Raw genomic sequence first — 17,058 nt, 5'->3', positions numbered from 1 at the left:
ATTCACTAAGGAGGAAGGCTAAAACAACACCTTGGAAGTAGATGCATGGTCTCCTTCTTTTCATCAGTGGGGGGTTTTCAGGAACACAGACAGTGTAATAGAGCATAAAACTGTCAGTTTGTGAGTTTTGGTGAAATCCAGTTGCTCCTGGTTCTGTGTGAATTCCAAATAGTGGAAAATAGGGAGCAAAGGATCTGTTTTCTCTTGGAGGGGCCAAATCTCACCTTGAGAGACTCAAGTTCTCCAGCTTCTCTGGAGTCTGAAAAGAGTTTATGGCACTTTGCCTTTGTGTAAGACAGAGGCTTCCAACTCCCACTGAGCTCCTGGCTCCTGCTGAATTCAGCCTTAGCAAGGAGGTGAGAGTTTGGCTGAGTTGGGAGATGCTGTCTCATGCAGACCAGCTACTGCTGACTTGCAGCACTGAGATTTCATTTAGGTCACAACATGCAGGCAGCTGTGCTGCCACTATGCTCAGCTACAAACATAGGAGAGAAAAACCAGTCAAAATGCTGCCAAATGCTGCTAAAAATCCCTGGAGTAGAGGGGCTAAAAACTGAGTAGAAAATTGACTTCATGTCCAAATTCTCTGTCCACATGTTGTTTGCCTTTGAAAGCTATTAGAAGGCATCCTCTTCAGTCTCCTTTATCTGTGTTTCTCCTCTCTACTTCATTATTTCTTTCCTTTTCTTAATATAAAACCAGCATAAAGCAGTGATTCTGATAAACAGTAGCACATAAAGGTGATGTGATTTTAAAGCATAACCTCAAATGTCTGACCCAGGTGTGATTTCTTTCTGTGAGTCAAAATTGGATAAGTCTAAAGCCCTAATTGTTAGAAATGCATTATACCAACCTGTAACATGGGGCAACTGCTTTAAAGTCGCTGGGTGCAAAGTCATGTGCTGATGTATGCAGATGTTGAGGTTCTCAGTAACACAGCTTAGAACTAAATGTTGCTGAAGCCGTCAAAAAGCAGCAGAACATCAAGATCAGCTCCAGCTTTAGATTAGGAACACGCTGATATGCATAGCCAGAGTGCATGCTGTCCCTCCAGGCTTGCTGAGTGCATAGTCCTTTCCTTACACAATTTCAGTTCATACTATGTAACAGTACTCGCATATCAAAACCATGATGCTGCTTCTCCTGTCTCCCCAGACCTAAAAAAAGTAATCAGCCCTGTGCCAGATCAGCATTATGTTGCTGGACATGCAGTGCACTGTGATTTAAATGCCACAGGACCCAGAAGAAAACTTCAGTGTGGCTACAATGTGCAGTAAATACAGAGGAAGCAAGGCCATGCTTCTCCAGCATGACCTTTGTAGAAGAGTTCACATTCCAACCCTTTCTGTTATGGGCTAAATTATTTTCAATAGAAATCACCTACAATTAGCTCTGCATGAACTAATTACCAATTGGGATTCAAAGACTGCTTGGGAAAAGTAGCAGCTCCTGTGTTTTGGGACAGGCTGGAGTCTAGCAGGGAATTGGCGCAACTCAGGTTTCTGTCTGCTGTCCTGCTGAGCTCCTGTGCTGAGAGCAGCTCCAAACAGGGCCAGGATCATAACACTGAGATTGGGGAAGAGCAGTGATGGCATCACAAGTTGCCCTCCCTGACTTCACAGAGATAAAAATCAGTCACAGGCCCAACAGGAGACTATAATGAGAACTTCTGCAGAGGGCCAGTCTTTGAACACTAGTTTCACTGAACCCTGAACAGTGAACATAGTCATGGCTCTGACACAAAGCCTGTGGTAGCTTTCCTGACCTGAAAACTGTATTGCAGCATCCTAAGAAATCTACCAACTTGTAACAGAGGAAGAATGAATCTAGTTCATGGTTTTACAACATTTTATTTTCAGAGTAAGCTCAGAAGCACACAAGAGGAGTGACTGACCCAAAGGAAGAGTAAGAGTAGGTATTGAAAACCCACTCTCTAATTAGAGATGCCTTTCTTTTAAACCTTTGTAAGATTTTTCATTATAGAAGTAAAACAAAACCAGAATATTCACCAGCATCAGGGTATGCCCAGGACCCTTTTTGGGGGAACATGCTAAGAAATAAGCCTTTCATATTAGAGGAATATCACTAAAAGTCAATTGTTAAAGCTTAATGTGATGGCACGTTTTATAACAAAAACACTAGGGCATTAAATATCTGCTATAAATAAAGAGGTATCCAGCAAGCCTTCATCAAAGTTAGATCAGTATGATCTAACTTTTGCCAGTAAAATGATACAAAATTTAAAACCATGAATAAATAAAAACTAACCAGTAGCAATCAGTATAGAAATGCCATTTCTTGATATTTTTTTTTAAATTTTATTTCCCCATTAATAGTCGCCTTTATTTCCTCTGTTTATTTAATGTATGTAAGAGGTAGGTCTGACTCCTTGTCTCTCCTTTGCTTCCTAGCTCTCACTTCCCTGCTTTAGCTTTTTTTCCCTGTCTTCTCCTTTTCTTCCTCTGAGGCCTGATCCATAGCAGACTTGGATTTACAGGGCAGCGATGGGAAGTTACAGTAACTTTTTGTGGCTGGTAAGTGAGCCTGCAGTAATTGTAGCCCCAGGACACAATGTCACTCATGCCACCAGCTCCACAGAGTAACACAGATGCCTCCGGAGCTGTGCTGAAGTGCTCACACTCCAGAGAATGATCCAGGGGACAATAATGAGGTTCTGACCTGCTATTCTCTTGGATAAAAGATTTATCCACCCCTGTTGCAGTGACAGTGGAGTTTTGTGTCACACAAATCTGCTCTTAAGGCACAGGGAGAGCTCGGAATGGTGGTGGTGTAGTGGTTGGGGAGTGGAAAATAAGATTAGAAAGCAGGAGGAGAGAACTAAAGCCTCCACAGCTTGACATTAGGATGCTTACTCTATCTGAAGAAACTTTGGTTCCATACAATGATGAAAAAACGGAAGGAATACCCTTTTTTGGGGGAAAGGAACCTTCCTCACAACACCAGTCCAGACTTATCAGTACAGAGTACATTACAGGGCAGCATCCTGCCCTGCTGCTAAATAAATAAATGAGATCTGTGTGACAGTGAAGGTCTGGCCAGGAAAAAAACTTGCAAAAGATTTTATGGCAGTAATGAATACATGATAAATATCTAGTGACTATCTTGCTGGGAGCAGTTTTTGCAGAGAGCTCTATGATGGGGTTTGTTTTATGATCCCAAAGGGCATCATACAACACAGTGTGCTGAGAGATTGCAGAACAGATTGAGAAGCAGTTCTTAGTACTTAATACCTCAAAAGCCATATTCTCCTAGGATTACATTTCCTTTGATCATTGGGATTATTAATTATAGATGCCTTGAACAGAACAAGGCACCATTACTGTACTCCTCAAACAGAGTCTCATTTAAAAGGAACAAAATATCATACTTAATTAGAGGTTCAGCTGTGGTGCCTTTTCAATACACCTTGGTATTGATTGGACCATGGTAGCCTACTGTAGCAAATATTATTCCATTAATAATAAAAGATGCTTGTAGACATAACAGCACAGGAAGGAAGCACCAAAATATTTGTCATTCAGCTTGCCAGAGCAGTTGGAGTATCACCATCCAATATAGCATTTAGAATAAATGCTAAAATGCTATAGTCTATAGTTTAAAATTGGTTGCACTCATGTGGAGATATCTCCTTTGTGCCATTTTTCTTAATAGTATCCAGCCCATGCTTCATCAAGTGAATTCAAGCAGAAGCTTTTAAAGCTTTATTTTCTCTGTGGATACATAGAAGCATATTGTTTTCCTAAAGAGTTTTGTGAACATCGCTTCAGTATGTCCATACTATCCCCAACAGTTAAAAAGTTGCTCAGAAGTTTAATTCAACCACAGAAACCGTTACCAAACTTACGCTACTTGTGCTGGGCTTTTTACCTGTTAACCACACCACTTGGCATTTGTTAGACTGATTGCTAGAGAGCAATGCTTTCTTTCCAGGCTCCTCTCTTCTAAGTTGTGAGCTAACAAAACACAATTTTATTGTATTATTAGCAAAGGGATCTAAAGCTCCAGTAACCTGATTTCTTTTTTCTTTGTCTACCTTTCTTTCCTGGTTCCCCGCAAAAGGGATCCCAGTTTGAATGGCATCCTTAGGAGAAAGTGTAGCTGGAGAGTTCCAGCAGTCAGCATTTCGTAGTAATTCAGCATGTTCTGCTCGCCGGGAGATGGGCTGAAGTAGCTCTTGTGGTGTACCTGAACTCGCAGCAGTAAGAGGGGTTTTCATTTAGGAACATCTGAATTTCAGGTAGAGAATCTGTAACTGTCAGCTGTCTTCTTTGAGATGACTTTTGCCAGCCTTGGCTGAAGGCTTTTATAAGGCAGTTTTTATTAAAAACTCACTAGGAATATGGTTTTGAAAAAGCAAGATCTTGTTTTCACTAGTCTGTAATTCTTCACAGCTCCTCAGCAATTTTCATAACACTTTTCCTTTTTGTTCTCCACATTGTCATGGCTGTTTGCTGCAGTGATTGAGTTTTCATAACTGTCAGAACAATGTCAAGACAATGTGAAGACAGTGTCAAGGCAAATATAGAAGGGTGACAGTGTGAAGGAGGGAAAGAGAAAAGAGCTGTCAGTACTCAGAGTGCTCTGTAGAGAAAATATTTCAGTGATAAAACCATTGTCACCATGTACTGAGCAAGAGAGAGAGAATAAAGTGTAGGTAATTAAGTTACTCCACTATGAACATGTCTGGATGACAACTTGGAGTTAAAGAAGAACTTAAAAGAGCAATTTGCAAGGATGTATTTCGTTCCTAACTCTTATCTCATATCTTCTCCTAGATGATGCTCCTGTCCTTAATACCACATTAACAGATCACCATTCTGATTTAAGCTTCTGGCATATTAAGTTGTAACAAGCACACTTTTTGAGAAAGTCAAGGAATAGGGATGAAAAAAAAATTGTCTCTTTCTAAACAGCATACCTTAGTATGGAAAGGTATCGTACTGCCCACCTACAGGAAGGTGAAGGCTTTTCCCACTTGATGTAATTCCAAGACACTTTATTAGATGTCATGAGATAAGACCTCTGTTTGTGGCCCACTGATGGTAGGATTGGTCTAAAGTGTGATCTAATGTTGTCCAGAGTTCAGCACTGCAAGGTGCTGAGTGTCCTGCTGCCAGGTCCTTGGAAAGGTGATAATTTGTCACTGGTGAAAAAAGGACAGATGCACAGCTTTTATGGGGGTAAATTCTGGCACCAGAGCCCTGTGGGCTTTCTCTACATCATCTCTACTGAAGGCTCATGCAGGGTGAGGTGCTACTAACCTTTAGAATAATTTTTAGGTTTTAAAAGGAAGCACTGGTCTTGCAGCAAATCTACGAATTTGGTCTTTGTGTATGTGCTGTGCTTTTCTCCTCAGCCTTGGAGGTGGGGATAATGAAGGGGTTTCTTACTATTTCTGTCCTGTTTCTGAACATCAGGATAATCAGATATAAGATGGTCTAGATGGCGATTAGTCAATATAATTGCAGTTCTGGAAATAAATACCCTGTTTTCAATGATTTTTAAGTGACTTTATGAATCCCACTGAAGAGGTTCAAGGAAAATGAACTCCTAAATAATTTCTGAGGATTAACATACCATAAAATTCTAAAAATATTTCAGAGGCAGTATTTTCAGATATAAGAATTAAGTGTTGAAATTGAAAACTCTAAGTATTTTCTATATATTGCATTTACATATTTATTATTTATTCTAAGGAAGTAGGTTGAATAGTTAACAGGTTTGCTTACTTGTTGCATATGAAATAACTGAATGTAAAAATTCCTATTCTACCATTATCCTCTTCCTGTATTATACCTATTTGCAATTCATGACAGCATTAAATACAAAAGCATCAAACCTGGGTGAATCTTCTAGATGAACCACAAATTTTATCCATATCTGGAGCACAGTGCTCGAAGGAAGCTGTTTAAACTGATTGTAGTCTAAGTTATGTATTGCTGAAGGTATTTTTAACCCTTACACAGTTAAGTCATTTTAACCTGAAAATAGTCTGCCATTTTGAATCGAGCATCATCTGGAGAAGAATGAGTTTCTTGCCTGGGGCTCAGATGCCTCCTCCCATTACTGTTCACACCTCAGCCATCATGTGCCTCTAGTAATCTTTGAATTCACTAATCCTTACAAAGGAAAGTCTATAGGATGGCAAGTCAGTGACTTGATCCCTTCAAAAAAGGCAGCTAAGAGTTAGGAAATAAAAGAAGTGATATACAAAGGGAAATCCTTACAGTTAGCAATGGAAATCACACACACAAAAAGTGCCTACATTTGTTGTAAGAATGAAGAAACACTTAGCAATGTTATCTTTAAAAAAGAAATGTTTGCTGTGTTACAGATCTCTCGGGCTCAACAAAACTCTGGAAAATGTAAGTGTATCCTCCCCCTAATACATATATATATTTGTGTGTCTGTGTAACATATGAAGTGAGAAACACAAGATCTAAATTTAGTGATTTGAAGAGGGAGATCACTTGGATTGTGTTCACAGCTTTCTTATTGCAAGCAAGGTATTCACCTTGCCCTTCTCAGCGGTGTTCTCACCTATAAAACTGAAATGCTGCCTACTTGCAGACTCTGAGGCCCAATCTGCTTATGTGTTGTAAAACATGCAATATACCTCACGAGGAAAAAAGCTGAAATTATTTTCATGGGAAAAATTTTCTCTGCACATTTGCAAGGAGAGGAAGAATCTAAAAGAAGCTTGTTCCTCCATACATGCATGACTGCTGGCTTTGGGCATGATCACACCTTTAATAAGTCAGTAAATGTCTTTGAGAGAGTCTAAGCTGATGTCTAAATTCAAACTCAATGTACAAATGTTAGTGCTAGGAGGACAAATGAGTTTTACAAGATGAAATGCTGAACTGACCTTGAACATGAAATACTCCCTTAGTATTAGTGCAGAAAAATGTTAGATTCCGAGACTTCGCTTGAGAAGCAGAACTAATTAGAGAAGATTAACAGAAATGAAGCATGTAATAACTGGAATAGGGCATGACTGAGGTATGAAAGGCTGAATCACTGGACCTCTCATCGAGGTCAAGATCTTAAAAACACTACACCTTTTTTAAAGACAAGTGACAAGTTTTACAGATGTCCCTGTGGTAGCTGAACATTCATTATAACATTCAAGCTCTGTTCTGCATGTAGGAGTTTCCTCTGTGTTAAGACTGTTTTCATCCTTGATATCAGGATACATTTCTGAGCATAGGGTCTTATTCAGGGCCATGTTCACATTCCTGCTACTCTTCAGGGGGTCCTACAAATATGCTCACCAAGTCTGCACTAGAGTGGTAACAGTGGCAACTTTTTTTCAGTGAATCTACTAACTGATTTTTTGTCTTTTTTTATTTTTTTTCAAATGGAGTCTGAAATATACATTGCAGTCTCTTTCCTCATACTTTCCAATTCTCAATTTTTCCTGTCACTAACCAGCTGCCACTAACTCTAATGACCTTTTATTACTGAATGGTAATAAATGGTCCAGAATTGTTGGGACAGCACTTCTGATACACGCCCAGAAATGACTGCTTTACCAGCATTGTAGTAATGGGCTCAGCTAAAGTGAAAATTCTTGACATGGGATAGACAGGGCTGGAAAGGACTTCTGGTGATTGCCTAGTCCAGCCCACTGCATCAACCAGAGCAGAAAGCTCAGCACCTATTGTCTGTGATACGCCTACTTCTCAGAACTTTCCGTAATGATTTAATACAAATTTCTTATTTTTGGAAAGCCAGGTTTACTGTAAGCATGTGTAACCACATAACTGTGGTTAATGAAAGAGCTGGTGCTCATAAGTGATTGCAGAAAAGAAGCAGTCATCCATGAAGACACAGAATTCTTCAGGCTGATTCAGAGCTGTGGCATAAAAGATGTGCAGGTTTAAAAGACAGGAACATCAGTCTCTTAGCTGTCTGGGTATTGTAGTTATGGTAATAAAAGTAAGGGAAGGGTTCCTCTGTCTGTACAAAAATTGACACAGAATGTCTGAAACTGAAGCACAATTATGTAGTGTTGCAGGTCGTTGTGTGAGTTTCCTCCAGAACATGTTTCTGTGTTAGCCCAAAGAAGAAATGATGCAATTCAGGATGCAAATACATTTCTGATGCTGTTTATCTGATACACAAAAATCCCTGTAAAGTATAACAGTTTCCATTTTCTTTTAGTAGAAATGGCAAATGCAGTTCCCTCAAAGTTTAGCTTAAGAGCTGGGATACAACAAGCAAAGTCGTCATCAGCCAACCCAAGTCTTAATGTAAGATTAAAGAACATAGTGCTACTATATCTCAAAAGGCATAGTTCTCCATCTCCTTGAAAAGAAACCACTAGATTACAACCATTGACTTCCTGGTTTCATAAGCAAAGTCATGCTGGTCCTCGCTGGACAATGCACAGTAACATCTTCACTGAAATTAGTAGACTTAGAAGTGAAACCAGAATAAATAAAACTGAAAAAAATTCCTCTCGATGCTACTTGGGGAACAGTAGAGGTTCCTACAACATGTACATATCTTACTGCAGCAAAACCAATGCCGGCTCAGAGATGTTAGCTGGGGATAAGCAGGACCACTCTAAGATATTTTCCTTGGTCACTGGGCAGTCAGAATGCTTACAGAGATCTGTGGGAATAGAAGATGCCTGGATGAATCTATGAACCGGTGGGCAATTCCCTAAACAAAATGAAAGATCTGAAGACAGTTTATGGCTTTAAGACTGTAGTAGAAGTGATGTAGTAGAAGTAGATCTGTTTTTGTTCTGCTGTGAGCAGAGAACTGCATTTTCTTCCTTTCTTACTTCTTTCCATCACTTGTCAGATCATTTGGTTAGTCTGTTTGCTGGAAAGACTTTTATCCCCATCCTTCAAAGGTGTTCAGTGCCAATCCTTCCTTCTCCTGTTCAATTCCATTAAAGTTTTGCTCCAAACACCTTTCAGTCTTGTCACTTCACTACCATGGAAAATGGTGGAAGTTCTGAGTTGCCTATTTGTTTCTCTAGAAATCCAATGTTCTATGGAAAGAGCCTTTTGAATGTGAAAATGGCAATTGATTTTAGTCCCTTTACTCTTCTTGCACTTTTCCATGAGGTCCAAAATGGGTAGATGTTAGACTAAATTGAATCAGACATTTAAGATGTACTCAAAAGAAAACAGAACAGATAGTTCTTTTTACATCAAGCAGAGGGCATTTTTACATGGACTGAGGCTTGCAAAATGTTCAGTACCATTAGTAGTGAGTAAAGAATTACAAATGTCAGCTGTGTTCAATGTGAGAAAAGGGATGGGTTTAGCTAGAAAGTCTGAATTGGCGAGTCCTACAGAATGTTGGCCAGATATTTTCTTTTTGCAGTTGTATTGCAGAGGCACCTATTTGCATTCTGCTGTCATGATACGTATTGCTCCAAATATATATACAGATAGTGATAAAAGAGGCTTGGATTATCACTTCCACAAACACATTTTTCATATTTTCCTACACTTTAAGGTAGGAATAAGTGGAGCTTGGCATTCAGAATTCTTTTAACTTCTGCTTTTAAGACTGAACAGGGAAAAGAAGAGCCTACAAGGGCCTTACAGATTTTCATGCCATTGAGTAGTTCTGATGTAATCTCTGATATATCAGTGTGATTCTCTGGCTTTTACTCTCACTGTCATTGTCTGTTTGCTTATTTTACTAGATTGGTCCCTTCTCTCTCTGCATCTTATTTATGAGGCTATCAAAGGAAGGTAAGGGGCTGCTGGAGAAGAGCAGGTACAGTTAGGATTTCTTTACACTGTGTCAGATTATAGTGTTTTTGCCATTCTTACAGCCCTTGGAGTCAGCAGACTCAAAGGTGAACTACATACCATGTGGCTATACCTTGCCCATTCCAATTCGATTGCATCTCATGTGGCCCACAATTAACATTTCCAGAATTCCGTATGCAATTCTCAGCTCCAGTTTACCCTTCCACCCCCCTGAAATGGGATCACCAGCAGATTGTTGTGGTATGTTTTGCATTGCCTGTTTGCATTTAAGAGAGACACCCTAGAAAGATGCCTGTTTAACTAACAAGGTAAAGGTAAATGGGTGCAAGTAGAACTCCTCTTAGCACACTTTGAACCAGCTCTAATCCAGGTGCCATTTAGCTGTATTAGCAGAGCACAGGGCCTGATCTAATGGGCTCTGCTCTCAGCATGAGCCTGGATTCAGCCTGGGGCTACACAGCTACACCCTTCCTTCGGCAGAGGTGGCTGATGTCCAAGCAGCAGTTGTATACATGTCCAAGGTGACATGTATTAGTTCAGACCCGCTTTTAGAGGCTCTCTCTCCAGCTGTCAGGAGATTGGTGAGTTATACTGCAGACTCTTCACTGATAACAGAGCCTGATCTCTTCTTTCAGCTGTGTGGACAATTCACAGTGTTCAGACCCATGGATGGTTTACCATACTGGGAGCAGTATCACAGCTGCTTTTTAAGTACCTACAAATTGCCACAAAGCTTAGCTAAACACGCCTGAACCTGCTGCTCTACCCAGATGTCTTTTCAAGGCTAGATTATTACACTGGGAGTTTTGGATTCCCTGCTGTGAGTAATCTGTCAGTGCAGGTTACTTAAATTGCAGTTGCTTGGATCCTTGCAGACTGATGACTGTCTATCATAAAGTCCTGGCTTTGGCTTCCTGTCAAATTATGTTGCTTTCAAAGTCCTCTAGCTCACATTCAAAGAAAGAAAGAAATGTGTCACAGCCAAATTCAGAGCTAGGGCCCTTCTTGTGGAAGAAAGAGCTAATGAAGTCCTCTGTATCATCCCTGTTGGAAATCCCAACAAGGGAGAACAGGAACTGTCAAAGGAAGAGTGTGACCAATGTATGCTACCTCTCGTGCTTCCTCTGTAGTTTCTCTGGCAGTCTCAATGCGAATTAGAGCATTTCTGGGCTTTACTTTAGAGGGCAGTCAGATTTTAGTAGTCCCAAAGCACAGGAACATAGTTGCATCTCTCAGAAACTATCAGCAAAGGAAATTTCAGGCCATTGTGTCCATGGCTTAGGCAGGGGTGAAAAGGTTTGTTTACCCACAGCCTTGATCTCAATCACTGTGATTGAGGGCACTTTGAAGGAATGCATCCTGTCTGCAAACCCCCTGACTAATGCAGTTAAAGATGCTTTGTCTGTCTCATTATTCAAGGAAAGGTTTAAGGGAACAGGATGCCAGTGCGCTCAGCCCTGGGCAGGCAAGCAAGAGCAATAAAAAGAACCAAGGAGTTTCTCCCCCTGCCCCTTGAGCATCCACCCAGGCCACAATTATTCAGGCACAGCACATCCCAGCACAGAAGGATGCACCAGGCAAGTGCCCTGATTCTTAGCTGCTGGAGTGGGGGCACTGCGTGTAATGGCTTAGCAGCCCATGCCCCTTTTCTACCCACAGAAATATTTAGCCCTTGAAAAATTCTGATCTCTGTCCCCGCTGATAAGATTCCAGGCAGGCAGAAGCTGCCCTAACCCTGAAGTTGCTGCAGCCTTGGTTTGTTGATGCCTGGAGAGGGGCACTTTGCTGGGCCTGGAGGAGCCCTGTAGAGCTCCAGTGGCAGCTGCGTGGTGCGTGTCACCGCCCGGCAGCCTGCCCGCCGAGGGGCCTTGTCAGCTGCAGTCTTTGTCAAAGGATGGAAGCAGTTTCCTGTTGACCCATTTTATGGGTGAGTAAAATATAATCAATACAAAGTAAACATAAGAATCTCACTGGGAAAAGGTTTCATCTGGGTTAGGGTTTTTATTTGCTGTTTGCTGGTGTGAGAGGACTTTCATATGATACGATACTGGGAATGGCTGAGGAAACAAATGTACAGTGAGAATGATGAAACATGTCAGTCTCTAAAACCAGTGAATTAATCAGTAATACCAATCTAGAAAATAATATGTAACATTTACCTCCTTGCTGCCTACTGCCTGTGACTCTAGCTGACTCAATTAGGTTTAAGGTTTCCCTTAGAAAATGTGAATATCAGGATCTTTTGTTCTTTTTGGGCCACCACAAAGAGCAAGGGGAATACTCAAGGTTGCCTAGAGATTGAGGCATTGTCTAAAAGATTTTCTTAATGCTGAGATGTGAATTGTAGAAAAAACCCCAACAGTAGAAATAGAAGTATCCCTGAGAGGTCTTTGGCTGCAAACCCCTGCAGGCAGGATCAAAGACACTTAGGTTGCAATTTCTCCAACTTATTTATTAGAGAGAATGCACTGTATATCAGGATTTAAGGAACATGGATTAAGACAAATCCTTTTATTGCTTGGTATCTGGCTGGATATATATGTATATTTTTTAACCTTGATGTTTTATAAACAAGTGAAAATGAAAAATAATTAAATGAAAATAAAATGTTAAACTTCTCTTAGATGAAGCAGAAGGAAGACTCCTAGCACAATGTTAATTTGTTGCACTGTATCCAGAAATGCCAGTTAAAACAGTTTCCTAGGAATCTACTGCTATCAGTTTTGGTGCAGTAATGGGTGCCTTCAATAGCTGAAGTGCTTATTTAAAGTCTACAATCAAGAGTAGGTACCTGATGTCTCAAAGAATGAGAGTAAACTATATTCTCATTGAAATTAAGGCAAGAATTTTGTGGCTAATGCAACACACAGGGCTGAGTTCAGGGCTGCCTTTGTTTTGAACAGCGGATAATCCCCAGTCGTGGTGCACAAGGGAAGGAAACCATCTGCTCTCCCAGCCCAAGAGCTGTGCCTGAGGTGCCCTGGAGCCTCAGCGCCACCATGGCCCTTTGGGCAAGGAGGGACCTGTGCTTCTCTGGGGCTCTGTCACCTGAGGTCTTCACAGATCGCCCCCAGGTGGTGCTGACTGCCCTTCATCTGTGTAACACCAGCTGGGAAACGGCAGTCTAGACAATCTCTGGCAGATATTTATCTAACCCATTCATTAAGACGTTCTGATATGGAGTCTTAATTATCCTTCAGTCAGGAAAGTTCACTCAAATTTTTCCTGATGCCTGTGGAATCTATTATTTTACATAGGCTGCCCATCCAGAGGTCACAGGGAGCCACTGATCTCATTGCCATCCTTGATTGCCATTTTCTTTTGTGTAGGTAAGACTGTAATCATGTCTTCCCTGAGGCTTCTTTTCCCGTGACCCTTTCTCATAGGGCACATCTTTTTAAATGTCTTCCTATTTTTGCTGTCCCTTTCCAGCTTTTCCCTAATTGCCTCTCTCTTGCTCACAGCAGCACTCAAAACTGGATATAGCCAGCACTGAATAGTAGGTTGATTACTCTCCCGTGTCTTACATGTCATTTTACTGTCAACACATAACAGCAAAGTATTTGCCTTTCCCTATAGCTTTTCAGTAGGGAAGTACCCAATTCGGCCATAAAAACCTGAGCTTTCTCTAAATAGCACTGGGGGTTTTTTCTGAGTTTTCTCTTGCAGAAAGGAAAAGGTTTAGAGGTTAGTACAGGGAAAGGACTCCCTAGGTGCTTTGGGTTTATCAAAAGTGACACAGGGAAAAAAGCTGTGGATAGGTAGATAGATATAGGTGTAAACTTTGTGAGGAGACACCTTTGAAAGGTTTATGTATATAATAAAACATTAGGTTTATATCCTCTGCTTGTATGATATGCTTTAACATTCCAGCATTGGATTCTCCAATGTACTGTCATGAACATTGCATAATATATCAGCGTTTCAAGATCTGTGTGAGGTCTGTGCTGCTGGTTGAGCATGAATGATAAAACACCCTTTTGCACAACCTCCTTTCTTTCCCATCAGACTCTTTCCTAATAGGTCATTAGTCACAAACAACACCTGTTTGCAGACCCTGATCAGTGTCCTTGTTACAGAATTCCCTTTCTGTGAATACATCATTCAGTGGTTTATCCTGTATTGTCAAAACCAATGCAATTTGAGGGCTAAATTTCCACAGATGCTGATTTCTTGCATTGCAATTTCTGAATCACTAAACAGCACGTGGGGAAATGTTTAACCTCCAGAGGTTCTCAATGCTTACAGTTCCCATTGTATGGAGCACACAGCAGAGAGGTGGTCTGTAACCTGGTATTCTTGCTCTGCTATTGGAATGGCAGGTGTAGTCCCCCAAGGATGCCTTGTAAGAATTTGAATTGAAAGGCTCAAAGGGAGGTGTGATTGGGATGTCCTTAATGTCACTTTCACACAGATGGATCCATCTTGCAGAAGTTACTTCCTTTTTTAAAAGTTACAGGGTTGCTGTTTTTAATTCTTAAGATTTCATTTCATTCCAGAGATGGAGCTGTTATCCATAATATAATATATTAAAAAAAAAGGAAAAAAACCCAACCATCCAGCACCCTTACAATTGGGTCTAGAATCTGTTGCTTTTCAACTCACTGAAGATGATGGCAAACATCTGAAAGACATTTCATTTTTGCTGTGCTACAGATGCAATATATGACAGCAGCAGAGAGGGAGAGCTGCAGGGCTCCTGGTGCCTGAGCTCAGACATTGTGGAGTGCAGCTCTGACAGGCTCCACAACGGGCTAATGAGGAGCTGCTGAAGTACTGGATGGGCTATGAACTCATCAAACATGCATCCTAACAATACTTCGCTGGAAAGCTGCTTGCATCATCTGAGGGATGAGCAGTATGAGCAAAACCACAAATCTCTTTATAAGCAGAGCTTTATTCCTGACACAGTAATTAAGGAGTAATTAGAAGTTTCGTGAGTAATGGGAACAGACGCGGGAAATTAAGAGTTCTTGTCTACAGGGAAAAGTTTTGTAGTGCCAGCATTTCAGAGGGGTGGAAAAAGGCTGCAAGCAAAGCTCAGATATGTTGCCCACACTAGCAGCAATCACAAATGAAATTCCATTCTTAATTTATGAACGTTTGGAGAAACTAGTATGAAGTAAGTAATAATCTTTTTCAGCTCTGCTGAAAGGTCATGAAGTCACTGAAATGGAGAAAAACAGAATCACAGAATGGTTTGGGTTGGAAGGGGCCTTAAAAATCATCTAGTTCCAACCCCCCTGCTGTGGGCAGAGACACCTTATGCTAGACCAGGCCTTGAACACTTCCAGGGCTAGGGAATCCACAACTTATCTGGGTAATTGTTTTAACCTTAAAATATTATTTTACTGAATTTTTGCCAAAAGAAAGACAAATATGCAGTAGTGATAGATAATCCATTGTAAGACTTGTTAAAAAATGAGAAAAAAAGAAAAAGAAAATTATCAGTAATTGAATGTTGAATTAAAAGATTGTGAACTTGACTTCAGACAATCACTTCCCAAACTGATGTGTAAATATTTATCATAATTTCTCTTCCTCTATTTCTCTGCCCACAGTTTCATGTTTGCAATTCATATTAGACAATAGTATGGCAGCAATTAGTTATCAATGTTGTTCTGGATTTGGGACATGCTTCCTGCCAGCTCTTGTACGTAATGATTCATGGTCCTTCCTCATAAAGACCTGACCATCTCTGGATGCTCCCAGATTAATTTTCTGTGAGCAGTTAATTTGCTATGATTTGGAGAAACAAATTAGGTTTACAAAACACTGTATAAACCCAACTTGTATTGAATGCTTGCATACAATGCTCATGGCTTCTAAATACTATTTATTTTCCAAGTTGTTTAGAATAAATTGTAATAAGGAAGGTCCTGCCTTTAACAGGACCTAAGATTAGAATCCTTTGGGGGAAGATAAGTCCAGCAAATTGATTTTAAAAATATAATGGCTGATACAACTTTTATAAATATCAGCAGTCACCTCTGTTCCATTTTATCCTCAGCTTTTCTGTCTTGGTCTTTCTCAGCATTAATTTTTAAGTAAGGAAGTAATTGTAGTCAATTTTTTCTGCTTCTATTTCTGTCTTATCCGTTCACTGCTATGTTTTTAGTAACACAAACTGCTGACAGTTTCAAATGGTGTACAAACTTTCTCGAGAGAAAATAGCTATCAAGATCATTAAATACACAGCACTGACAGATACAGATATGAGCCTGATTCTGGCTCCTGATGTGACTGCTCCAGCCTGATACATCAATTTGTATCACAACATTTTGCAACATGTTGAATGTTACCTGACAAAGAGAAACCCCCAAGACTGAAAAGCCTCTTGTTTGAGGCTGGCCATATGGCCATAACCCAGAGAAAACTCATGCCACATCTGAGATGTCATCCCAGTTAACTGGGCTAAGGAAAAGGCATAAAATGACATACAATTTCTTTTCTCTCCTTTGGCATTTTGCATTGAGCAGAGCTCATCCGAGGTGAAAACCAAAACTTGTGTTTATCTTCTTTCTTTAAACTGATTCTTGGGGGCTTTTTTCTTGTTTACATTCTAGCAATGTTTTCTATATGCATGATGTTTTTAATGTTACCTTTTAAAATTTTTAAGTGCTTAACTTTTCATTCCCTTTCCTAAAGCTTTTACACATTGTTCTAATTTGCCTGTGTCATGTAGAAATGAAATATTCCTAACTAACATAATTTCTATTACTTTCTTTTACTTAGATAACAGATGCTGTCTTAGAGACTTCCTGGTTGTTCATCCAACAACATAGAGACTTTAAAAATTGCTTTTTGAAAGTGGAAGATCCTGTCTTTCTTTTTTTTTTTTTTTCCCCTCAGTATATGTCCTGTTGTGAGTTAATTTAGAAAGAGCACTTTGGCTTCACTGATTCACCTTAGTACATCCCCAAAAAGAAAATTACTAGAATATAACAATCTTTCTATGATATTATGTATTTTTCCTATATCTTCAAGTATGGGATTTTTTTTTTTAAATGCTGGTTGATTCAACTGCATCTGTTTGCTTTTTAGTCTTTAATTTATGTTGGGCTGTAAACTGTCCAAGTAACAATTTGAGTGATGCAGCAACAGAAGGTGACCCAGATTACACAACACTGCACTGCTAATGCCAAGTCTTCTTGTTCAATGGCAGCTGCTCAAAGCTTTGTGTTATTGCTATTCACATTCAACAGACACAAATCAAAGAGCCTCCTCAGGCGCCCAGCCTGCCTATCTTCATTTTAAACATGTTCAAGAGCTACTGCTTTTCGTACACATATAT

The 17,058-nt window shown here is 40.1% G+C and overlaps 2 protein-coding genes across 2 annotated transcripts in view; one reads left to right on the top strand and one right to left on the bottom strand.

The window, feature by feature from the left end:
- ZBTB41 (zinc finger and BTB domain containing 41) overlaps positions 1-17,058 on the top strand; it is a 55,568-nt gene that overhangs the window by 4,351 nt on the left and 34,159 nt on the right. The gene's annotated exons all lie outside the window — the stretch shown is intronic.
- The window catches only part of CRB1 (crumbs 1, cell polarity complex component), a 100,024-nt gene that overhangs the window by 81,969 nt on the left and 997 nt on the right, over positions 1-17,058 (bottom strand). The window lies entirely within an intron of this gene.

The sequence above is a fragment of the Lepidothrix coronata genome, unplaced genomic scaffold (assembly GCF_001604755.1).
Source record: "Lepidothrix coronata isolate B3197 unplaced genomic scaffold, Lepidothrix_coronata-1.0 Scaffold209, whole genome shotgun sequence".
NCBI lineage: Eukaryota > Metazoa > Chordata > Aves > Passeriformes > Pipridae > Lepidothrix > Lepidothrix coronata.
This window is presented reverse-complemented; position numbering and strand designations above follow the sequence as displayed.